We start from the raw sequence: 26342 nt of genomic DNA, 5'->3' as shown, positions 1-26342 counted from the left end.
ACTGCATGATTCTATATTCGTCTATATATTCACTTTTATCAAAAATTTAAATATTTTTATATGGTTTCATGTTGTTGTCTAGCATCCTTTCAACTTACATGATATTCTTTAGCATTTCATGTAGGGCAGCTCTACTGGTGATGAATTCGTGCAGCTTTTGTTTACCTGGGAAAGTCTTAATTTCTCCTTTTTTGGGGGCATGGGGGCGGAGTTTTGCTCGTCACCCAGGCTGGAGTGCAATAGCACGATCTTGACTCACCGCAACCTCCACCTCCCAGGTTAAAGCAATTCTCCAGCCTCAACCTCCCTAGTAGCTGGGATTACAGGCATGCACCACCACACCCAGCTAATTTTTGCATTTTTAGTAGAGATGCGGTTTCACCATGTTGGTCAGGTTGGTCTCAAACTCCTGACCTCAAGTGATCTGCTCACCTCAGCCTCCCAAAGTGCTGGGATTAAAGGCGTTAGCCACCATGCTTGGCCTCTCCTTCATTTTTGAAGGACAGTTTTTCCAGATATAGTATTCTCGTTAGACTGTTCTTTTTTGTTCAGTATGTTGAATATATCATCCCACTCCCTTCCGGTCTGCAAGGTTTCTTTTATTTTCCCCCCCAATTTGAGAGCAGGTACTATTTATTAACTGACCAGCTTAGAAAAATAATCATGGTAGACATCTTAGTTCATTCTTCTAATAAGCCTGTTGATCTGGTCCTCCCTGTTGCCAGCATCGCCACCTTCTACAAAATGGGTGGTCTTTTTCTTCATTCCACCTCGTGGAGAAGATAATTTGAAGGGCCACAGAAGTTATTTGCCTCCTTGAAGCGTTTTGCAACAGTAGAGATCTCATGAATCAGATCCTCCCTGCAGATGATGCCAAGAGATCGAGCAATCAAAGCGTTACCTGTCAAACCAATTCGCTTCTTATTGATTTTGCCATAATCACGCTTATAGATTAGCTCATTTACTGACTTCAGATTGGGGTACCCCCATGCAACAATATGACTCTACAATCCTCATCATGTTAATCGAAGCCTTGTTGAGTTTCACAAAGGTTCCAATGAAGATTTGACGAAAGCGAAGAAGCTGCAACATCTTTCAGACCTTTGGGCTCACGCCATTGATACCTCTAATCCTGATGACAAACGCCAATTTGGGTTCAGCAGGTACATAGAAGTTGCCAGCTTTTCTTGCCATCCTTGCCATTTGAATTTCAGTTCTTTACATCTGCCTATATTCCTTGTGATAGTGCTTCGCTTTTTCATGGATAAGCTTCCTCCTTGCCTTTCGAAGCATCTTTTGGGCAAACTTCTTAGGCGCTTGATCTTCAGCTCTGCGAAATTCCTTCGCTTTTTCTTAACGGTTTCTGGTACAGCAGGAACCTTCTTCTTCTTCTCTTCTACACCCTCCATGGTTCCAGCCGGAAAAAGGGCTTTTTTTTTTTTTTTTTTTTTCCTTTTTATTTTCTTTTGAGATGCAGTCTCACTCTGTCGCCCAGGCTGGAGTGCAGTGGCGAAGTCTTGGCTCACTGCAAGCTGTGCCTCAGGGGTTCATGACATTCTCCTGCCTCAGCCTCCCGAGCAGCTGGAACTACAGGTTCCCACCACCATGCCTGGCTAATTTTTTGTACTTTTTTTTTTTTTTTTTTTAGCAGAGACGGGGTTTCACCATGTTAACCAGGATGGTCTAGATCTCCTGACCCCGTGATCCGCGCACCTCGGCCTCCCAAAGTGCTGAGATTACAGGCGTGAGCCACCGCGCCCGGCCAAGGTTTCTGCTAAGAAATCCACTGATAACTTGTCAAAGCTACCTTGTACACGATGAGTCATTTTTCTTTTGATTTTTTAAAGGTATAGTATGACTTCTTTCAAGATATATAAATATATATTAATTTTTAAGATTCTCTCTTTGTACCTGACTTTCTAAAATATAATTATAGTGTGTCTCTGTGTGGATATTTTGGGGTTTCTCCTAGAGTTCACTGAATTTCTTGAATTTATATTTGTATTTCTTTCCTCCATTTTGGGATGTTTTAGCCATTTTTTCTTAATTGAGCTCTCTGTCCCTCCATCTCTCTCTTCTCCTTCTGGCACATCCATAATGCATATATTGGCCCACCTGATGTCCCATAAGTCCCTTAGTCTCTCTTCGTATATGTTCAATCTTTTTACTTTTTGCCCCTCTGACCTGGTAATTTTGAATAACAAGTCTTGAAGTTCATTGACTCTTTCTTCCACTTAGTCAAGTCTGCTGGTAAACCCCTCCAGTGACTTTTTTCAATTCAGCTATTATATCCTTCAAGTCCAAAATTTTTGTTCTTTTTTTATAGTTTCTACGTCTTCAGTGATATTTTCATTTTGTTCATTTTTTCCTGATTTTGTTTAATTGTCTGTTTTCTCTCTTAGCTCACTGAGCATCTTTAAAACAGTTCTCTTTAATTTTAAAATTTTAAAATTCCAGTGTAAAATTTCAGCATGAACACAGAAATAAAAACTCATTAGTCTAGATATCTGCTTTCTGGTGGGCATGAAATTCATCACTGACTTCAGCTCAAACTGGACAAATAAGATAAATAGAAAACCCTACCAACCAAGATTCTCTGTAGTCTTACACCCAACAGAGAAAATAACTCTTTAAACCATTACTGCATCTACAGAACTCATCAAATGATAAGACATTGAAGCCAAATTTTCAACTACTCTTGCCAGTGATGTGCAATAACTTCACCAAATGGTAAGACCATAAAACTAAATTCCCAACCTTTCCTGCCAGCAATCAGAAATAACTTACTAGCTGAAAACAAACCGAAAGCAAAATACAAAATTAGTAGAGTGGAAAATAAAAATAAGAAAGACAGTCAACAAAATTATTTAGTCAGAAATCCTAGGTAGAAGCCTAGGTTTAAACTGCTCAGTAGGTGCCCTTCTCTGATGAGAAAGTATATCTGGCTCTAGTAAGCAAATCATTGGGCATCTTGGTGGGAATACCTCCACAAATATTAAAAGATAATTTTCAGAAAAGGTAAAACAATGACTAATACAGATATAAAAATGAAAATGAGCATGTATTAAAAATATTTTTATTCATTCGATAAGAAAATCAGATAGATGTTAGAACTAGAGTTCAAAGGACAATTAAAAAGCACAAATTTCTGGGAGTAAGGGAATTGAATTTCAAATGGAGGCAAGCTAGCTTACCCACAGTTAGGAGAGAAGTCATTGGAAATTTAGTGAAATTAGACAAAATTTAGAGAGTTATAGAATAGCTGAAAGGCAAAGAAAGACTAGAATCTAATAATCCACAAGCCTGTGCTATATGTGAGAATGCATGCTCTTCCATTGAAACACATATTTTCCCCTGTATTAGTAAACAAAATAAAATAGCAAAAACTTATGAAATTATGAGTCATGAGGGAAACAGTATTAAAAGTTACCAAATAATGATTGAGGCTTATTCTGGCCCTTAGAGCTGGTATTCAATTTAGAAATTATTTAATATTTTCCATTTCTTTGGTTTTAAACTTTCAAAGCACTGATGCAAATGAAGTAATCCTCTTTTGCTAGGTAGTTATTTCTCACTTAAGAAAATTCTTAACAATTAGAGCTATTCAAAAGTGGCATGTCTGCCCCTGTAGTGAGATTCCCAACACTAAGGATATTCAAACAGAGCTTAGCTGACTAGTTACTAAGAATTTCTTACAAGGGAATTCCTGCACTGTGTGGGAGGTTGGATTCCATGACCTTTAAGTCCTCTTGCAATTCTAAACTCTATGGTTCAACTCTAGATGTCCTAATATCACAGATTACTCTCCTTTAAAACAATTTAGCTTAAAGTCCTAGTCACATTTTAATTTCCATTGCTTTTTAAATTCAAACAGTTTAAAATCATACATTGACAAAAATACAATCTGTAGGTTCTGGATATAATATGCTCATTCATATATGAATTGAATAATTTTAATTTTCACTGTAAATGTCCGTTAGCAGACTGCAGAGAGAACTTCTCAGCATGATCTCGCAGCATGGTCCAAAGAAAAAGAACACAGCCTGCCATAATGTTTAAAAGCAAGAGAGTCAGAGAAGTTCACTTGGGAGGTGAAATCCTCCACAGTTATGCTTTTGTAAAGATTTCGGCCTTAGGGTCCTGTTCATTCCTGTCTCTCATTCAATCTCCATATTTCAGAACACAAAATACGTATCTGTTTGAAATTGTATAGAATATTTTTCTCTGTCTCAATGTTAAATCCAAGAGTAATATTAAAAGTTGAGTGCATTTTTCTTGAATATGTATTCCAAAACCTACTAAAACTTCTCACTGAAATGACTGAAATTTGGGAATAATAGGAAAACATTTTCACATTTTGAAAAATGACTTTTTTCTCTGAAAGACTGTACTATATTTGACATATATCATGCATTCACAGAATTACTAAATCTAGTTAAGCTGACGTAGCAATCATCTATTCCATATTAATAAAACTACCAATATTTTCATAGTTTTCATATATGATTTTTCAATTTCTTAAAACTACTCCTGACCAAATGTAAATTAATCTTTATTTACCTTCCTTTCTTATTTATACCTCTCTTTTGACAATGTCGTTTATTATTATAATTATTTATATATTAGGTATTGTCATAGCTTTCCCACTGGACTTTAAATCCTTGAATAAAACATGACTCATTTTGCATTCCACTTCCTTTACAAAGACCAGTATCCTAAGCATAACTCAGTAGCTTTGAAGAATATTTTATATTTCTCTTAATTTTTAATTCAATAGATTCTCATTGTTAGAACTGTTAAGCAATATGGGGTCTCATTGTATAACTCAAGGCACTGATCATTTCTGATTTTTAGATTTCATGGTTAATTGTTAAACTGTCTGAATGGAAATCATCTATGAAAATGCAAAAGAAAAATAAAAGAACCATAAAAAATTCATTAGCTTTTAATAATTAAAAATGTTAATGATAAACTATTGCACCTTCTACTTCAGTTTGATGTCATAGTGTAAATGACTATGAGTTTGATTTTTTTTTTTTTACTAGGGACATTCAAGTTTGAATTCTAGATTAACCACTAAATTTTGGTGACATATTTGGCCTTTCCAAGTCTCAATTTCAACACCTAAGACTGGAAAATAATTCATACCACATAGGGTTGAGATAAAGTGATCACGTGCAGTGCTCAACTGAGGGCCAGGCAATCACTAAATGATACCTATTATTGGATGTGACTTAGCTAGACCCTATTTTTCTATATTGCCCATGTTGAACTTTACCAGAGTCCTCCAATCCTGAAAAACAATGATGGTTAAAAATGTCTTCCCACCCTTTTACTTCTGGAGGCTTACTGCCTTTCTTGTATGGCTTAGATAAAACTAACAGATGCCCCTCTTGTTTACTTAGACAAGGCCAGACACGGAACCTCCAAATTCCCAATCTTTATCCCATAAATGATTAGATGAACTAATTGTATCCTCTGACTAATCTGGATAAAATACCTACCAGTTTGGATTCACCAAATTTAACTAAAGCTTCTCTCTTTCCTTCAGGTCTCTGAACTTTGACACATGCACACAGCCTGAGCCAGCATACAACCTCTCCTTAAGAGGCCTCCTGGACCATTGACTTATGTTAGCGAAAAGCATTCCCTAATCAACTATACGATCATTCCCTAATCAACTATACGATCATGTCATCATGCCACTCTTTCATACCACTTCCCTACACCTAGTTCTTCCTCACTTTGCTCACTATCCGCTATAAACCAAAATCTCAGTGACATATTTGGCTTCTCTGTGTCTCAATTTTGACACCTAAAAATGGATAACAATTCATACCACTTAGGGCTGAGATAAAGTAAGCATATGCAGTGCTCCGGTGAGGGTCAGGCAAAGAAAAGATTTTTACCTGACTTTGAAAACACAAATCTCATAGCTAGAGCATTCTTCCTACTGCAATAATCCCTCTCCCAGCTCTTACAATAATCCTTCTGAATAGAGCCTCTCCTTATCTATGTCTGGATTGTTTATGCTTGACAATATCTGTATTATGTGGCTTAATTACTATTTATTTCTATTAAATTAAAGTATATTTTAAAGCAAACAGAGAGATGAATAAGCATAATATTTATTTGACAATCTTTCATAGAATGTGCGTTTTATCTACTTTATTGAACTGTGGACATCAAAATGATGTTTAGTCTAATTTACTTTCAAAATGACATGCTTGCAACTAGAAGCTTTAAACAGGATGCGGTACTTTGAAGATGGAAACAATAAGTTTATTACTACATGGATTCCTGTAATTACTGGCTTCACAATTGGAGATTACTATCCTCCATCTCTAGGATTCATTTTAACTCTAGTCTCCTGACTCAAAATATATGATTAAAAAAACATTTCCTGTTTTATTACAGTGTTTTAAAGAAAGGTATTAGAGCAGGCAAATCAATTCCTAGTTACATCATTTTGTCCATTATTTTGGTGAATCATATATTAGAATAACTATGATAATGGGATGGGTATGTATTAAATATGACAGAGTAGCATTCTCAAAATCGATGTATTCCCTACTCACTGACTTATAAACAAGAATATGAAACACACAAAGACTGACAGGATTCTAAAACAATCTATGAATTATTTAATATCTTCACTGTTTTTCATATAAGAAGTGAACCAGAAACATTGTAGGCATGGATTCTGTTCTGCTAAATAGATGGCCTTACTCTTGAAGTTGGAAAATTAGGTTTGGATAGTTATTTGATTTAGAAAACAAGTTCAAAAATAACTTTCTTTTACATAACATTTCAGGACAGATCTCACTTCTGGCTGCCCATCAGAATCACCTGGTGAGATTTAAATATAAATATAGATGCTTGGGCCTCACCCTAAACCTCCTAAATTAGAAATATTGAAAGCAGAGGCCAGGAATTTATGTATTTCAAACTTTTGCCAAGTGATTTTGTTACATGGTGAGGATTAAGCAACATCGAAGGCTATAAAGCCTTTTTTGCCTCTGATAATCAATAAAATTGGATTATTATAGTCTTTAGAGATACCTGCATTTCTCTTGCCTTAAATATGAGTTTCTCAGGAAAATAAACATAGTTCATAGCTGGTCTGTACTCCTCACTCCTTCAAGTATCAAAAATGAATCACAACTGAAAAATAAAATCAGTTTTATTCTTGTGAAAGGACAGACAGAATAATACAAATCTTGTAGAAAATATTGATTTAATAGTTGGACTGGCTTTTATGTTGTTAGTTTTTTTTTTTTTTTCATCAAGAATAAAATGAGGGTGCATTTCATTCAATAAGATTTAAATTAAGCATGGAAACACAAATGAACTGCAGCTTGCACGTTTCTGTTGCTGCCAATTCTAAATTCAGTTCTAACAAGAGAAGCATCATCCATGTTTGCAAAGCTACAGCTGCCAGCTTGGGGCCAGTGGAGGGAACCAAGTTAGGATGAGCACAGAATCAGCAGCTCAAGGGTTAATCATGCTTTGTTTGCCAAGGTGGTATGCCTGAACCTTTGCTCTGATGGCTAATTTGTTCCTCTGATGTGACAGAGATATCTAATGCTCTTCTCAATCTGGTTCTTTTTTCCCTCCCAGCCACATGAAAGAATGGTAATTCTTTGCCACCTTGCCCTTGGCAGGATCATGAGAATAATTCTGGCCAAAGAGTTGTGGACAGAAATGTTGTACATCACTTCTGGACGATAGCATTTAATTAAATTGCAAGATTTTCTAGCACTCCCCTTCCTCCTGCCACAGTGACCAGGAGCATTCCACTTGGTAGAGTCTTCCTCAGGCCTGAGTCTGGGATAGCATGCAACACGGCCCACGTTCCATCTTAGTCCATTTTGTGTCCCTATAAAGGAATACCAGAGGCAAAGAACACAGATTTATTTGGCTCATGGTTCTGCAGGCTGTACAAGAAGCATGGAGCCAGCATCTTCTTCTGATGAGGGCTTCAGGGAGCTTCTATTCATGGTAGATGGCAAAGGGGAACAGACATTACATAGCAAGAGAAGAAGAAAGAGAGAGGTGCCAGGCTCTTTTTAACACCCGCTTCTTAAGGGAATAAATATAGATGCTTGGGTCTCACCCTAAACCTCCTAAATTAGAAACATTGAAAATAGGAGCCAAGAATTCACATATTTCAAACTCTTGGCAAATGATTTTGTTATATGGTCAGGATTAAGCAACATGTAAGGCTACAAGGCTTTTTTTGGCCTCTGATCATCAATAAAATTGGGTTACTATATAGTCTTTAGAGATACCTACATTTCTCTTGTTTTAAATATGAGTTTCTCAGGAAAATAATAGAATGAGAATTTACTCATTACCATGAGGATGCCACCAAGCCACCAAGCTGTTCATAAGAAATCCACCCCCATAATCCAAAGACCTCCCATCCCACTAAGCCCCACCTCCGATATTGGAGATCCCATTTGAATATGAGATTTGGAGCAGACAAATATCCAAACCATATCAGCCACCAACTCCATCCTGAAATAGACATGCAGCAAGAGCTAAACGCAAACATATCTTCTTCTTTTTTTTTTTTTTTTTTTTTTACAGTTTTAGCCCATTCATATTTGGGGCTGTTCATTACTACAACGTAACCTAGACTATTCTGACTGATACAGAGGGCAGGTTGATGGAAATCCATTACAAGATGCAAAGTTATCAGAAGCACAACATATATCTACTTTTGGAACATTCATTTTTACTTTTGTGTTGTACCTATTCTTTAACTCTCTAGAGGCATTCTCCTTCCGTAATCTAAAAGTCAATGCTAAAGGAAGAAAATGGGATTAATCATGTATGCCTAATCATGAGTTAAAGTCAATGTGTTCTTTCTATCCATATATTACATTTTATAAATTATTCATAATTTTCATCAACCCTACTTCTATGAATTGCACTATTAATGATTCTTAGAAGTTGTTTTCTAGGTTGAATAAAATTCTTAACTGCTGAAAATCCACAATCATTAATCTATGAGAATATTACCATCTTTTTTCCCTGTGACGCCTTAATCAAAGCTTACACCCATCAATAAGTAGAGAAATCAACATGGTTCCTTCTGATTATATACCAAGAAAGTTGGCTTGATATTTAGAGAGAAGAAAGACTTCTATCTGGATAACCTCAATTAAAACTGATTACTATTCTGAATTCTTCCCATTCTTTCTTTAGAGGTATCAGAAAAGCAAATGTAACACAAGCCAGCAGATTCCTATTTACTGCTAATTCATGCCAACTTGGAAATGAAACCAAGAACATCTTAAATCTAAATGAAAGCATGAAATGAGAAAACACAAAGTACCACTTGTACTGCCAGCTTCCTTATAATAACACCATGTTCATTATAAGGATGCTGGTTCATTGAAAAATATTTCAGTTGATACAAACATTATTGAAAGTGTGAATTACACACCAAACATATGGTTCTCACATAGTCACTTAAGTTTGGCATGAAATAATTAACTCAAGATAACCTAGTGTGTATCATTGTCTCCTAGATAACTGATGCTTGAATGTTTCTTCCATTTATCATCATGTGCACATATCTGAAACATATATTTGGGACATATTATAGCCATGAAGGTTGTAATTTATGCAGGCAATACCTGTAGAAGTTTATATTTCTGTTTATTTTCTATATTTTAAATACCAGTAGTATGTTAATAAAAATGATGGTGGATACTTCAGGCTTAATGCTATGCTACTATGAATGTATGTATTTTCATGTTGACAACATTTTCTACATTTCACTGAGAATGAGGCCTTCATTGGAAGTGGAACAAAAACACTTTCTAAAAAGCAATGAATAAGGCCTTGAGTATGAAAATCTCAACCACTTATTGTTATGTGTTGACAGTCAGGCACTGCAAAACGCAGTATATCTGCTGTGTCACTTGGCCCTTGAGTATTGAGTTATTCTCCCTCAAATGTTCAGATATTGTGATTTCCTCATTCTCCTTAAACTATATTCTTTCTTTTTCCCCCATCCATCTCACAAAGAAGATATATATATATATGTATGACAGGAGAAGCAAAAAATCTGAACGAGGTGGCTGAAAGAAGCCAATGAGCCAAATAAGTCCCATATTACCCTAAAATCTGCTGCTCACAGAATTTTAAGACTACCTCCAATATTCTTCTTAATAATGATATTAGAAAACAGTAATAGAGAACAAAGATGTGCTGCTGAGAACTCTATGTACATTAACTCTCATCCTTATGGCACCACTTAGGAGATACAGGCGCAGAGCAGTCTGAGCAGAGAGTCTAGGATTCCCATCTATATACAAGAAAAACTCCTAAATACCTCTCTCCCCTTGCTGCAACATACTTACTTTGAAGTGAAAAGCAAATTGAAGGCAGAATAGCAAGGTTTTTCATCATGAAGCTAATAAGAGAAGGAAAATGTCATATTTATCTTTTGTAGATAATGGGGCTTATAGACTGTATTTGTGTAATACTATAGTTCTACTGTACAAACTTTTATTATCCTTCTCTTGAACGACTTTTTCCCAAAGTCTCTACTACAAAATGCCTTTTAGCATAAGACCATGCCAACTGGCATGGCCAAGCTAGTAAAAACAATGAAGACAAATGACTTAAAGACCTGTACTCATGGAGGACAAAACTAGCCAACAATCAATAATCAGTGACCTGTTTTCCATGGAAATCAATTTGTAAAAGCAATTAAAGTAGTAGACCATCCTGAGTACTCTGTTTAAAAAAAAAAATATATATATATATATATATATATATGTTTGCTTGTTTGTTTTTACTGCTCCTTAAGGAGAAGGGCTAGCTCCTAGGTAGTGGGCCCAGAGTTGGCCTGATTTTTAAAAATAGCATTATTTATAAGGACATTTTAAAAATATGTATTATGTGCCAATTGTATCAAATCAAATAAGTGATGTCATATAATCATCACAATAAATGATTACATAGCTATGCTAGATCATATAATTTATCCTCTAAAGTGGGATACTTTTAAGAATTAAGGAAAATTCTTTTAATAATTGGGCAGCAGCCAGGTACAGTGAATCATGCCTGTAATCCCAGCACTTTGGGAAGCCAAGGTGGTAGGATGCTTGATCCCAGGAGTTTGAGACCAGGCTGGGCAACATAGGGACATTCTGTTATTACAAAAAAAATTTTTTTATTAATAGCCAGGCATGATAGTGGTTGCCCCCTGTAGTCCCAACTAATCAGGAGGCTGAGACAGGAGGATTGCTTGAGTCCAAAAGGTCGAGGCTGCAGTGAGCTATGATCATGCCACTACACTCCAAGCTGGGTGGCAGAGCAAGATCTTATCTCAGATAATAATAATAACAACAATAATAATAATAAGGTAACGTTATGTTTAAAAATATAGTCTGTACTCTTTAGGCAAATAGAGATTACAATCACCTTTTATCTTAAACTTTATAGCTGAATACAGTGGAGGCTGAAAGAATTTAAGAGGCTTGTCCAAGGTTTGATCACAATGAGGTAACCGAATCAGAACTTAAATTCAAATGAGCCTGACACCAAAGCCCATGCTTTTAACCATTCTGCTCAATCGTAGTCACTACAGCAGGGTATACAGTACAGTGTAGTGATTCTCAAACTTTAGCATATATGAGAATCACCTAGAAGTGCTGATAATATGTACATTCCTGGACCCTACCCTAATCACCTGAGGTTACTGATAAAATGTACATTCCTGGGCCCTACCTTAGCCCTACATCATAACTCAGCTCAGAACACTTAGACGTTCTGATCTAAGAGTCATGATGTAGGGCTAAGAAAAATTATATTTTTGCAATCACATCCCTCTTATGAGATTCTGATGAAGGTGGGTTGCTGCTGCATTTGGAAACACACTGTTCTATCCGGACAAGCTCTTATGAGCCAAGTGTGTGCTTTCCTAAATTTAACAGGGTCAAAAAAGGAAGAATAAAGGAAAACAAGGTCGTTAAAGCTTATCCTGTTCCTACTATAAAATAGCAAACTATGAAACTGTAAAAGATACAATATAACCAGATGTACTTTGTTACCTGGAATTAGGTTAGCAGGTCTATGTTATCTCATTGCATTAAGCCATGTCCCTGAATTACTTTAAAAATAATTATTTCTCTCCCACTCAGAATTATTGTTTATATTCCTTTTACGGTTATGTTCCTTCTATTCACTCTGAGCAGAATCAAGCTGTTTTTCTCTTACCAGCTTAGTGCTATAATTCTTTCCTTTCATACATGTATATGTAATAAATGATAAACTCCAACTAACACCATAATAAACCTTTACATTTTTAAATATGTTACTAATAATTGAGCCACAAATTAATATTTTCACTTTCTCTCCTTAGTTCAGTGACTTGTATGACTTAGTCGGTGGGTGCTTCACAAATATTTGTTTACTTAATTCCTAACTAAAAGGTTTAAAACCATCATTCCATATTGGACTAACTTGAGTACAATTCCCATACAAATAATGGATATTACCTACTGTGGTTATTTCTACTTCACTTAGTAAATTACAATATTTTCCCCAGATTCCCCTTGGAATTAAGTAACATTGACTATATCAAAAAAGTATTTAGTTAACAGAGGGGTTAGTAGAACACATAGGTGATCAAGCAAAACATAGCACAGTTGAATTCTCAGATGCATCCCACTAGTAAGCAGACAAGGGCATTTAAATTGTGCCCAAGTGTTTTGCAGCATCATGGAAGAGATATATAAAGAAAATAAAATTAATAGAATGTTAGGAATCTAATTTTCCTTTTCTTTCAATATGTTACCATGGGGGTAACAATATCTTTAATTATGGAAGTGTTCATGTCTAAGAATCATACAACTCTTTTCATATTTCTATTCTATAAATGATGTAATTTTAGTTAAAAGTTCAAGGAAGTTGTTATTTAGTGACGAAACCAAAGCACAAGAGAAATCAGAAAATACCTGGTATGCTACAATAAACTAGTGGTCAAATATATAAGGAATGTAATGCCTACAGTTAAAAAAATAAATACTCCAATTTAGAAATCAGGAAAGGATCTATTTGGCAGATCCTCAAAATATTAAACATAGAATATGTTTACATATTAAAAATAATCCAACAACTACACCTCTAGGTATATACCCAGAAAAACTGACAACAGGTGTTAAAATTAAAACTCGCATACAAATGTTTATAGCAGTACTACTCACAACAACCAAAAGATGGAAGCAACAGAAATGAACATCAACTGATGAATGTATATCCATAATATGGCATAACATGGATAATAAAACATGTTATACCCATAATATGGAATATTATTCAGCAATAAAAAGGAACAAAGTAGCGATACACGCTATGGCATGGATGAATCTTGAAAACATTATGCTAAGTGAAAGAAACCAGATACAAAAGCCCATATATGATTTCATTCATATGAAATGTCCAGAATAGGCAAATCTATGGAGACAAAAAGTGGGTTAATGGTTGCCTAGGGATAGTGGATACAGGAAAATAAGGAATGACTGCTAACAGGTATGGGTTTTTGGGGGGGTTAAATACAATATTCTAAAATTGGCTGTGGTGATGGTTGCACAATGTTGTAACTATATGAAAAGCTATTAAATTTTAAAGTTTAAGAGGGTGAATTGTATGGTATGTAAATTACACCTCAAAAAAGTTGTCAAAAATAAAGTGAAATAAAATCTACACTGAATGCCATTGGTGTTAACTTTAAAGTGATGAAGTTTATTTTATATGAATTTCATCTTAATTAAAAGGAATACAATATAACCTAAACATTTTTTTCATTTTCTACTCCAGTAAGTTTTCATTTATTATCGTATCCTACTTTACTTACTTTCTTTTAGCCCCTTAGTGCCTATGCAGTTTATATAAGTATTCCAATATATAAAGGTATACTTTATTCAGCTACAGGCTTGACTATAATATATAGCAAATAAATAACAACCCACTAATAATTCAATAATGATATAAATTATAATAAATGAGGACCTTCAGTTGAATTTTAGAAATAATTAATACTAAAATTTTTAAATGGAAGCAAACGTAAGAAGAGATGCTGGGAATTAAACTCCCCAATCCACTCTGCATGAATCTGATTATATGATGGCAGTGAGGCTGATTCTGGATCTCAACTAAAGAAGAATATACAAGCTTGAATTTAGAGGAAACATACACACAAAAATAACGCTAGGCAAAATGTTTTAAAGTAACTAAGACTATTGGAGTTTAAGAAGGCAAAGATTGAGGACACTGTAGTACCAATCTTCATTTATTTAAAGGCTTTTACATATTAAATGCAGCATGCATAAATTAATAAATTCTCCTCATAATGATATTACTGCAAAGCATGGGACAGGGAACAGCAGAGAGTTTTATCTTTCTTTAAACGAAGGAAGTTTTACACCATCAGCGGATCATGAAGACAAGGAAGATTTTACATCCTAAATGGATAATTAAGACAAGCCTAAAATAAAATCAATGATCAATACAAGAAATTTAATGGTATAAGAGGATAAATTACACACATACAAAGAGGAACTTAATGTAAGTGATGTCTCAACTGTGATGAAGCTAGTCAATGATGAAGACTAAATATGGTATTGAGAGTTACAAATACAGGTTGGTGAACTAGAGATTATTATATGCAATGGAAAATTGATGCAAGAGATAATATATGGAAAATGGTGCAAGTGGGTGGCATGAAGGAGGCAGCAAGAAGAGAGACCTGCTAAAGGGCAAGAAACCTCTAGAAGAAACTAGAGAATGGGTAGGAACACAGGTAGCAAAGAACGATTCCTGGCAAGGAGTACCATGTTGAAGGCTTGAGAAGTGGTTATAGAAATGGAGAAGGGGCAAAGACGTAAAACCCTAGCAAATATCAATAGGTACTAATGTAGGTGGTGCATGGTGTAAATTGAATCTAAGAAAGGAAGGTTTGAAAAAAAGTATAAACTAAATGTGAGTATACAAAATTAGTTCACTCACTATTTAACACAATTCATTTTATGGATGAAAACTGAGGATCAGAAAGAAATTCTGACTAGCTAAAGGTACATAACTAACTGGTAAATGACTAAATGGATTCCAGCACAAATTGATCTGTCTCTACTTGATACGCCCATGATGATGTTGGCTCTCAGTTTAGGGGAAAAAGGCAAGAGAAGAAATAAGGGCCAAGAGCATGGAAATAGACCCTAAGATTTGACAAAGAGTATGTCATTGTTTACTTTGGTGACTATACTTTTTTTGTAGTTATACTGTTATAAACTGATGTAAATTTTTGAAAAATAAAGAGATTGTGAGAACATATCAAAGTTTAAGAAGGTAAATATAAGCCAGTTTTGGATTTCCTATAATAGACAGGAGTAAAGTAAAATATTTGAAATATCTGACAAGTATGAAATTTTATTAAAAATTTTAACTAAATGTATCTCTTGAGTTTAGTATATAAGAAAATGGAAATCAAATGAAGCAGTACAAATATTAAGTGACATACCTGAAAGCAATCCCTGAAAGTAAAGTTTGCTAGACACTGAAATTTGTTACTAAAGGAAACTGGGGAATCTGCTTTACTCTCTCTATTTTACTCACCTGAAAAAATCCAAAGCATATTTAAAATAATTCTCCCTGTATGCCATGTGTCCATCAGAACAGTGGCCTATGTTGAGAGAAACTGCAACATCTGAGTCTTGCTGCTAACCACCTGTTTGCCTCCATTTAAACAAAGTCATATTTTTAGGTTTGGTCCCTTTAGCAACCCCCTTCTGAGAACAAATTCTGGAATAAGTTAGGATTAAGTCTGACCATAAGAAGAAGAGACTCCTAAACAGGCTTAGACAAGATACACATTTATTTCTGACTCCCATTAGAGATGTCTGCGGCGAAAAGTCCAGGACTGCTGTGGCACTTCAATGACGTCATCAGAGAACAAACTTTTGCCACGTGGCTCAATATTCTACCACTCCTAGAGTGTGGTACTTATCTCCATGGTCAATTATGACTAGCAAAGTTCTAGCCATCACACCTCCATGCCAGATAAAAGGAAGACAGATATGAAAACAAAAGGCACGCTCTATTCCTCTAGATTACCTGTCAATTCCACCACTGATATTTCAGTGGTGACTCCTTGAAGCAAAGATGGATAGAAATTAGCTCTCTGCCTCACATGATGATGCATCTCACTTTAAAATAATGACAAAAATCTTCAAGAGACCTTGGCACTGGCAGATTTTACAGGTCATTTTCCATGGCCATTGTACTCCTGTACTTGACAAATATTTCATACCTTTTGCTCTCCCCCTAAATTGTCCAACCTTTCCTCAACTCTCAAATTGCCTATCCCTCAGTGGCCCATTCCTCCTTCTCATTCTCAGATGATAATCTTGCAATTAACTTTAGTGAAAAATAGAATGAATAAGAACTATACTGTATCATCTTGTTATGACAAAATGTAAAAAATTACCTAACTTTATCTGTGCAGTCTGCCTTTTTTCCCAGTTACAATGTGTAAATCTAATGTATAACATATAACTCTCTAGAGTGGTACTCTGGAATGAGATAACTTGAGTTTGGAAACCACCTCTATCAATTACTAGCTTAACCTGCTATGTTTATTTTTCTGTCCATAGAAAATGGAGGTGATAAAATATAGCTTACAGGGTTATTTTTAGAATTAAATGAGTTAATATATGTAAGTGACTCATAATAAATGATGGCCATTATTGTCATTATCCGAGTCCAAGCCCTCCACTAGTGCAATGGATTCCATTCTTCATGCCTACTCAAAGAATTTATTTATTTATTTATTATTTCCATAGTTTTTTGGGGGGAAACAAGTGGCATTTTGTTAGAGTAAATTCTTTAGTGGTGATTTGTGAGATTCTGGTGCACCCACTACCCGAGCAGTATACACTGAACCCAATTTGTAGCCTTTTGTCCTTTACCTCCTTCCCACCATTTCCTCCAGAGTCCCCAAGGTCCACTGTGTCATTCTTATGCTTTTGCATCCTCATAGCTTAGCTCCCACTTACGCGTGATAACATACAATGTTTGGTTTTCCATTCTGAATTACTTTGCTTAGAATAATAGTCTCCAGTTCCTTCCAGGTTGCTGCAAATGCCATTAATTCATTCTTTTTAACAGCAGAATTTACTATTTGAATATTTCCTTTTCTCTGCAGCATCATAAATTTCTCCCTCTTTGTTTGAAACATTCCTATTAGCATACAAACGTATTATAATGTCACCCATTTAAAAAATAACCTTCCTAAGTCCCATGTCTTTACTCAGCTACAAGAGCATTTCTGTGCTCCTTTTATAGGAAACTCAGTAAAATATTTGTTTGTGCTCTTTGCTTCCACTTCCTCAACTCCTATATTTTTCATTAACTGTAGTTTTTAATTTCTCTATTGAAACTCTTCTTTTCAAGGCCAACATTTTCTTGCATCTTTCTAAATCCAATGAGCAATTTTGACAGTTCTCATCTTACTCAATTTCTTTACAGCTTTTGCCAATTGATCACACATTTCATCTTGAAGCATATTCCACTTGGCTTGGAGGCTGTGACACTCTCCTAGCTTTCCTTCTAACTCGCTTTGCACTCCTTGGTCTTCTGTGAAGGTTCATCTCTTCTGCTAAACAACTAAAATTTAAATACCTCAAGATTTAGTATTCGGACTTCTCTGTCTACAATCACTATCTTGATGATAGCTATACAGACTCATGGTTTTAAATACCATTTACATACCAAGTCCTCTCAAATTTATGTCTGCAATTCAGATCTCTTCCATGAACTCTAGATTCCAATGTTTTAATTGCCTACTCAACAGCTCCGTTTGAATATAGAGAAGGTCTCACAAATCTAACATAGTTAAAACTGAACCCTTAATTTTTTTTTTTTTTTTTTTTTTTTTTTTTGAGACAGGGTCTCCTTCTGTCACCCAGGCAGGAGTACAGTGGCATAATCTCGGCTCACTGCAACCACTGCCTCCCAGGTTCAAGTGATTCTCCTGCCTCAGCCTCCTGAGTAGCTGAGATTATAGGTGCGTGCCACCACAACCCAGTTAATTTTTGTATTTTTAGTAGAGATGGGGTTTCGTCATATTGGTCAGGCTGGTCTAGAACTCCTGACCTCAGGTGATCTGCCCGCCTGGGCCTCCCAAAGTGCTGGGATTACGGGCATGAGCCACTGCACCTGGCCTGAACTCATGATTCTTAACAACTCCCTGTCAACATAAACCTTCCCATCTTGGTAAACGACACCAGAATCTACCTGATACCAATAAAAAACATCCTTGACTCAACTCTTTTTCCAACACTCTACATTCAACTCAACAGCAATTCCTATTAGCTCTACTTTGGCATGTATCCGGAATCACCTCTTCCCACCATTGTCACTGCTGCCACTTTAGTTTAACAACCATCATTTCCCAGGGAAATGCTATAATAGCTTCTCTACTGGTATATCTACTACCACTGGACAGACCAGAATGGTCTTGGGACAACTTTAATGACGTTCACAGCACTGCCCTACCCACAGCTATCTCATGTCTGCCTCAGAGGCTACACTGATCTAAAAGCAGCCCATGAGGCCCTAAATGATCACTGACTTTATTTCAGATCACTCTCCTTCATACCCACCACTAGACTCCTCCTTTTCTACAAATATCCCAGCTTTTTTCTCATATCAGGGCCTTTCACACTGTAGTTCCCACTGTCCAAACACGCTACTACCATATCTTCGCATGACTTGCTCTCTCACTTCATTTAGAACTTTCTCTGCTCAAATGCCTCCTTCTCTAAACAATCTTTCAAGACCACCCTATCTAAAATAGTTATTCACTCTATTTTTCATAACTCTTTCCCTTAGTCGCTCTGGTTTTTATGAGAGTGTTTCTCTAGCAAAAACTATATCCAAGTTTTAAAAACTTATTTGTTATCTTACTTAATAATTGTTATTTTATAAAATGTCAGCTACATGAGAGCAGAAGCACTTAACCTGGATATGGTATAGGCACTAAAAGATTATCATTTTGAATTCATAGATTTAAATATGATATTTTCTATTTAATTTTAACTACAAATAAAAAGATGCACTAAAGAGTCCTAAGTGTCAGGACTGTGCATTACTAAATTTTGAATATGCTTAACAAAATCACTGCTTTTCTAGGCTACTAAAGCCACATTTTTCTATCTTTCTCTTATCCCAGGAGAATATAATTGTCCCCCAACTGGAATATTTTAGGTTTTGGATATTCCTAAAACTCAGATAAAATAAAAAATAGTATATATGTGTATAGTGTATGTGGTAGAGTTGTGATGAACATGTCTTTGTGAGAAACAAGCGTATTTCAGAACACTGGTATTCAATTATCTTTCTTGCTCAGAAACAGCTATATTATATTTATAATATGCAAAAAAATAAGGCAAGAGTATAAACAGTAAACCAATGTATATCAGTTGAATGAGCCAAGCTTGGGAAAATGGTTAGAAGTTCAAAGAATATATGAATGGTAATTGAAAAAAGCATATATTAATGAATCTATTCATATCTTAGAGAAAACCGTTATATATGCAATTTGCAATCAAAACACTCAATCAGGCCGGGCGCGGTGGCTCAAGCCTGTAATCCCAGCACTTTGGGAGGCCGAGACGGGCAGATCACGAGGTCAGGAGATCGAGACCATCCTGGCTAACACCGTGAAACCCCGTCTCTACTAAAAATACAAAAAACTAGCCGGGCGAGGTGGCGGGCGCCTGTAGTCCCAGCTACTCGGGAGGCTGAGGCAGGAGAATGGCCTAAACCCGGGAGGCGGAGCTTGCAGTGAGCTGAGATCCGGCCACTGCACTCCAGCCCGGGCTACAGAGCAAGACTCCGTCTCAAAAAAAAAAAAAAAAAAAAACACTCAATCATCTGAAGGTTTTCATCCACCAAATCATTCACAGTGTATTTGGTTGGTTGATAAGTTGAAATCTAGGTATAGTAGTAGTCACTAATCTAGGTTTTAAAGAAATATATATTCAAGATGTAATTCCTATAAATGGTCTAGATGTGTTTTTTTCCTACATTTCTCTAAAAGGTATTATAATAACACATTTACAGCATTTACTACATGCAGACATGGCTCTAAGTATCTCATATATATTAAATCATATAATCCTTGTAACAAACCCTTTCTAGCAGGAAACCTGTCACTTTCTTTACTTAATTCAAGGATTGACGGGAAAAAAAAAAGGGGGGGGGGGCGTAGGCCAAATCATTCCAAGCACCTGTTTCTGTAAATCAAGGTTTATTGGAACACAACCACACTCATTTTTTTTTAACATATTGTCTATTACTGCTTTCATGCAACAAAGGTAGACCTTAGTAGTTGCAAGAGATACTACGTGGCCTGCAAAGCCAAACATATTTTCTATCTGGCTTCTTGTATAAAACGTTTGCAGGTCCCCAGTTTAATCTAATAATACAAGGTTTGAGGCCAGGCACAGTGGCTCATGCCTGTAATCCCAGCACTTTGGGAGGCCAAGAAGGGCAGATCGCCTGAGGTCGTGAATTCGAGACAGCCTGGCCAACATGGTGAAACCCCATCTCTACCAAAAACACAAAAATTAGCTGGGTGTGGTGGGACACGCCGGTAATCCCAGTTACTCGAGTAGCTGTGTGAGAGAATCACTTGAACCTGGAGGCAGACGTTGCAGTGAGCCGAGATCGTTTCCACTGCACTCCAGCCTAGGCAACAGAGTGAGACTTCAGCTCAAAAAAAAAAGGCCGAGCGCGGAGGCTTACGCCTGTAATCCCAACACTTTGGGAGGCCGAGGCAGGCGGATCACAAGGTCAGGAGATCGAGACCACGGTGAAACCCCGTCTCTACTAAAAATACCAAAAATTAGCCGGGCGCGGTAGGGGCGCCTGTAGTCCCAGCTACTCAGGAGGCTGAGGCAGGAGAATGGTGTGAACCCGGGAGGCGGAGCTTGCAGTGAGCCGAGAGCGAGACTCTGTCTCAAAAAAAAAAAAAAAAAAAAAAGGCATAATTTCCCGTGAACTAATTATTTAATAAATATTTGGTTTATTGCTTTTAGTAGTATCACAGAGAGAAACAGAAACATAGTTGTTTCCAAATATTAGATACCAATCTCCAAATTTTAGCTTTTTACTCTGAAATCTTCAAAGCTAGCCAGGACGCTTAAATGTATAAAACGTCAAACAATATAATGAAAGCATTTCTTTTCAAAGTCTTAATAAGCTGTTGGGCAAAGTAATGCATTCCTTCTGCAATGCACCTGGTCCCACTGGAGCCTGACCCATCCAGTGGCAAGTGTCTACCTTACACATCTGACTCCAGCAATTAACACAGGGAGTGGCCTGAAGTTGAGCCTCTAGGAATGTTTTGGCACAGATTCATTAACATGGTAAATATTTTTCACATAACTGGAACTCTTTGCCCAATTTAATTATCAGATTGAACAACTGAAGATTACATGATATTCTCTGGGACTCTCATGCTATTTGTTATATCTGCTTAAAAATCAGGATCCAACTAAAGTTTTTCTGGAAGAAAACTTTAGTTTCAGCAAAGAAAAAAATTACTAGTACAGTAAAAGCCTTCAGAAACAAAGCACAAATGTTGCTACCAATGATAGCATTATACAATAGTCCCCTATGAGTGTTCACATAAAGACTACATAAAGATATACATAAGCACACAATGTTTTAAAGAGTATCTGTTGAAGGTAAAAACCAAAGCTGTTGACTAATCTTACAGCTAGTGTTTCATAAAATGCTTCTAACACTTTAGATATGTTATCTAAAATTGTTTCTTCAAATTTCCTTCTTAGCATTTATATTTCAAAATCATTAAAAATTAATGTCTTATTTAAAAAAAAAAAAACAAAACTCCTGGTTAATTCTATTGCTGCAGGACACTGTGAATTGTACTAATCTTTGCCAAGTCATTTCTAGCAACTTGAATTTAGAAAAATGTCCTCTAAGTATATTATTGTATGATCTAGGTCAAGGGAAAAAAAAGAAAAAAATAGAAAATTTAAAAAAATACTAAAAATAGTAAAACAAAAAGTTCTAAAACCTTAGTAAACAAAGTTTGGGGACCCTTTTGAGATAGTGGAACAGACTAACGGATGTTGTGCATCTTTCTATTTTAGAAGTCCTAGTGAGGGGGTATGTGTGAGGAGAGATGGAACAAATTGCTCAATGAAAGTAATGGGGTCAACTCTCAGCTGCCTTTAGGGATGCTGTAAATCGGGATGTTCTTCATTGTGTTTCTAGGTTTTTTCTATTTCTTATGTAGCTTTCAGCAATTTCATTTTAGAGTCCGCTGCAGTTCATTACAGGGTACACTTCTCTTTGTAAACTGAAGTGTTCTTCTAGCCAACCCTTCAGCTCAAAACTCCAAGTCACCCATCTTGAAAACAGTTAATGCCTTTATAATAAGAAATGATCTCTCCTTATTGGTCCCACCATGTTTTGCCCTCTTTTTGTGTGTTGCATTCATCCTGAATTTTAGCTATGTGTCAAACATGCTGGCTTGTAACTACGGGGACAGTCAGAGAGCTACAGAATATAAAACAACTAAATACGCTTCCTGACCTTACTATTATCAGTACACTGTTCTCTCCTAGGGAGCCTCTTGTGAAAGTCAGACTGATCGATTGTCGTCACTTTTTATGTTGAAGAAAGACATATTGAGCGCCCTTTTGACATTCTTAGCTTACTTAGTTATACTATAAGTGGCTGCCTTGTTTTCGTAAGGAAAAATATTAATGCTGCTGTTAAAATAGAGTGGGTTGGTTTCTTACCTAGTTAACACTGTGCTTGGATGAAATCTATTTTTTCAGTAGTATTATCGAGAAAAAAAATCTTACAAATATATTTATTAAATAAATAATTTTTACAACAGGGAAGAATAAAACACAGTTAACATAATTTATATATTATGATAGTCTCTTATGGTGTAAAAAACATGGCTAATGTAAATGTTTAAAGTGATATTGATTTAAAGCATATCTAGATTGGACTTTCAGAATGCCTTTCTCAGACAAAAAAATTCTCAGATTGGTAAAGTCCTAGGGACAACTTCGTCAAATATGAGGCATTTCTCACTTTGCAACATAAGCAAAGAAAAGGAAATAGGCCAGGTACAGTGCGGTGGCTCACCTGTGTAATCTCAGCACTTTGGGAGGCTAAGAGGGGCAGATCACCTGAGGTCAGGAGTTCGAGACCAGCCTGGCCTACACGGTGAAACCCCATCTCTACTACAAATACAAAAAATTAGGCGGGTGTGGTGGTGTGTGCCTGTAATCCCAGCTACTCGGGAGGCTGAGGCAGGAGAATGGCTTGAACCCAGGAGGTGGAGGTTGCAGTGAGCCCAGATTGCACCACTGCACTTCAGCCTGAAAACAAGAGCAAAAACTCTGTCTCAAAAAAAAAGAAAAGAAAGAAAAAAAAAAGAAAAAAAGAGAAGGAAATAAATACATAATTATTATATATTATCTCCTAAAATAACTTACATATGTTGAGGGCTTACAATATGCTAGATATTATTATAAGAACTTTGTGTGTTTTTACCCTTAACCCTCAAAACAAAGTAATGAGCTATATAGCATTAGGCCCATTTAACAGATGAATAGAATTAGGCATAGAAATTAATTAACTTGGAAATTTCCACATATGGAAATTCAGCTTGATAATCTCCTATGAGAGCCCATGCTTTTCACTATGATATTAATAGTTTGAATTATTTTTTTCTGCATTACAATTGACTAGAAAACAATGACAAGGTAATTATAGTTTAGTCAAAGCAATTTATGTAAATATCTAGCTAGTATCAGCAATTTCTTAAAATAAGGCAACAATGAAGTCTACTTCGGGATAATTCTTGAAAAGAAACACACGAAATCTTACTAATATGAAGTGAGTGGTACCCTCATTGGAAAAACTAAATTATTTTAAAACATAAATGCCATAACTTATTTCAAATTTATATTATAATAATAATCTTAAGTAAACAAAGATGAATACTAAGTAAGCAGAGATTTTGAAATATATCTTTTAAATGGCTAAGATCTTTTTTGTAAGAGACCACCATTGCATATCAATCTATAATTGATATACAATAATAGTAATAAACATTATTATTGTATATCAATAATTTTGTGTATCAATGTTATATAATTATTATACAATTATATATTATTGTATATCAATAATAATTTTTCCATAGAGTGGTACTCAATGGAAAAATTAAATGATTTAAAAACATAAATACCATAACCTATTTCAAATTTACATTACAACAATGTCTTAAGTAAACAAAGATAGATACTAGGTAAGGAGAGATTTTGAAATATATCTTTTAAACAGCTAAGATCTTGCCCAGGCGCAATGGCTCACACCCGTAATCTCAGCACTTTGGGAGGCCGAGGTGGGCAGATCACAAGGACAAGAGATCCAGACTATCCTAGGCAACATGGTGAAACACAGTCTCTACTAAAAATACAAAAATTAGCTGGGCATGGTGGCACGCACCTGTAGTCCCCACTCCTCAGGAGGCTTGAGGGAAGAGAATCGCTTGAACCCGGAAGGCGGAGGTTGCAGTGAGCCAAGATTGCGCCACTGCACTCCAGCCTGGCAACAAAGTGAGACTCCATCTCAATCAATCAATCAATAGCTAAGATCTTTTTTGTAGGAGACGATCATTGGATATTATATGTGGATGTATGTTTAACTCTTACTGTGTGTTTAAAAATAGATTTCTGTGTACTATAAATGACATAAGCAATAATATCCAACCTATAAGGTATGCTGTCTACCCTTCAAAGAATGATTCACTGGTTTTCTAGCAGAATTGGAAAACACGGGTAAGTAATCTTAGTAAAGATCACGTATATGTTTGCAATCACTCAGTATTTTAAGAAATAGGTGATCCTTAACATATTTATTATTTAAACGTTATCAAAGGAAAAGCTTAACTTTCAAAAAGAAGGTTAATTGCTTAAAAAAGAGGCTTTTTCCAAAGACCAGGCATAGGGAGCAGACAATAAACAAATGTATCTTCTGCAGATAATTTTTAAAAATAATGAAAAAATTCACTGAAAGTGAATCCCTTTCTGTTATCACCATGCGCTGGCAGTTCTAAACAATACAAGCATACCTTGGAGATATTGCAGATTCAGTTCCAGACCACTGCAATAAAACAAATGCCTCAATAACGCGAGTTGCACAGTGTTTTTGGTTCCTCAGTGCAAATAAATGTTATGTGTATGCTATATTGCAGTCTGTTAAGTTTGCAATAGCATTGTGTCTGAAAACTATGTACATAACTTAATTTTAAAAGTACATTTTTGTTAAAAATGTTAATGATCATCTTAGCCTTCTGCAAATTTTAATCTTTTTGCTGGTGGAAGGTCTTGCCTCAGTGTTGGTGGCTGCTGACTAACTATGGTGGTGGTTACTGAAGTTGGGGTGACTGGCAATTTCTTAAAATAAGACAACAATGCAGTCTGCTGCACTGACTCTTCCTTTTATGAAGGATTATTCTGTAGCATGCAATGCTGTTTGAAAAGATTTTATCCATAGTAGAACTTCTTTAAAATTTGGAGTCAATCCTCTACAAATCTGTCACTGCTTAATCAACTAAGTCTATGTAATAGTCTTAATCTTCTGTTGTCATTTCAACGATGTTCATAGCGTCCTCACCAGGAGTAGATTTCATCTTAAGAAACCACTTTCATTGCTCATCCATAAGAGGTGACTCCTTATTTGTTAAAATGTTATCATGATATTGTAACAATTCAGTCAAATTTTCAGGTTCCAATTCTCATTGTAGATCATCGGCTATTTTCAACACATCTACAGTTACTTAATCCACTGAAGACTTCAAAATCATCTGCAACAGTTGGATTCAACTTCTTCCAAACTCCTGATAATGTGGATATTTTGACCTCCTCCCATGAATCACAGATGTTCTTAATGGCATCTAGAATGGTAAATCCTTTCTAGAAGGTTTTCAAATTACTTTGCTTAGATCTATCACAGCTATAGCAGATCTATAGCAGCTATAGCCTTATGAAATGTATTTCTTAAATAATAATACTTGAAAACTAACACCTTTATCCATGGGCTGTAGAATGGATGTTGTGTTAGTAAGCATGAAAACATTATTCTCCTTGTACATCTCCATGGGAGCTCTTGAGTGACCAGGTACATTGTCAATAAGCAGTAATATTTTGAAACAAATATCTTTTTCTGAGCAATAGGTCTCAACAATGGATGTAAAATACTCA

The 26342-nt window shown here is 35.8% G+C and overlaps 1 protein-coding gene and 1 pseudogene across 1 annotated transcript in view; both read right to left on the bottom strand.

The window, feature by feature from the left end:
• Positions 1-26342, bottom strand: part of IL1RAPL1 (interleukin 1 receptor accessory protein like 1) — a 1385688-nt gene that overhangs the window by 1068575 nt on the left and 290771 nt on the right. The gene's annotated exons all lie outside the window — the stretch shown is intronic.
• Positions 619-5664, bottom strand: LOC126946424 (60S ribosomal protein L7-like; annotated as a pseudogene).

This window comes from Macaca thibetana, chromosome X, assembly GCF_024542745.1.
Source record: "Macaca thibetana thibetana isolate TM-01 chromosome X, ASM2454274v1, whole genome shotgun sequence".
In the NCBI taxonomy this organism is placed as follows: Eukaryota; Metazoa; Chordata; class Mammalia; order Primates; family Cercopithecidae; genus Macaca; species Macaca thibetana.
This window is presented reverse-complemented; position numbering and strand designations above follow the sequence as displayed.